A 549-nucleotide genomic window follows, 5' to 3' on the forward strand; every position below is an offset into this window, starting at 1 on the left:
TGCTTGAGGGAAAGATGGCCTCCTCTACAGAGTCGGGACTTTGGGACTTTTTAAATGTCTGTTCTTAATCTTAGATTCTGAATTCTTCTTCGAAGTCTTAAAGTATGAAAAATGAATCATGTTTCTGCTGATTGGATTATTCTGTCGTGTAGTTCTAAAACAATCTGGACAAACATCAGAACAACTTCGCTCACAGATCTTCAGAGATGATTTCTTCTGCAGAGCTCTGAGGCTTCAGTTTCATATTTGATGAGTTTCTTGCTTTGCTGCAAATCTCTCTGAACTGAAGGAGTTAGTCTCTGATCAGTGGCTGAAAAGGAACGTGGCCCGTACGGGGATCGAACCCGCGACCTTGGCGTTATTAGCACCACGCTCTAACCAACTGAGCTAACCGGCCATGAGAGAAGATGCTCACTTGTTGTAACCAGGCCGGTAGAAAACCATGTTACGTCCTGTCTGCATGTGCGGTCGGTCACCTGCTAATTCAGGTAAAAGGTAAAACAAGGTGACGGTCGATTGGTTCAGTGGAAACAAACACAGGCAGCAAAG

The 549-nt window shown here is 44.4% G+C and overlaps 1 non-coding gene across 1 annotated transcript; it reads right to left on the reverse strand.

The window, feature by feature from the left end:
* Positions 1-323: 323 nt before the first annotated feature.
* trnai-aau (transfer RNA isoleucine (anticodon AAU)) lies at positions 324-397 on the reverse strand. Its single transcript has one exon. It is a non-coding gene; the product is annotated as a tRNA-Ile (tRNA).
* Between the last annotated feature and the right edge of the window lie 152 nt (positions 398-549).

This window comes from Seriola lalandi, unplaced genomic scaffold (genome assembly GCF_002814215.2).
Source record: "Seriola lalandi dorsalis isolate HSWRI2012SDOR001 ecotype SW California unplaced genomic scaffold, Sedor1 jcf7180001956405, whole genome shotgun sequence".
Lineage (NCBI taxonomy): Eukaryota > Metazoa > Chordata > Actinopteri > Carangiformes > Carangidae > Seriola > Seriola lalandi.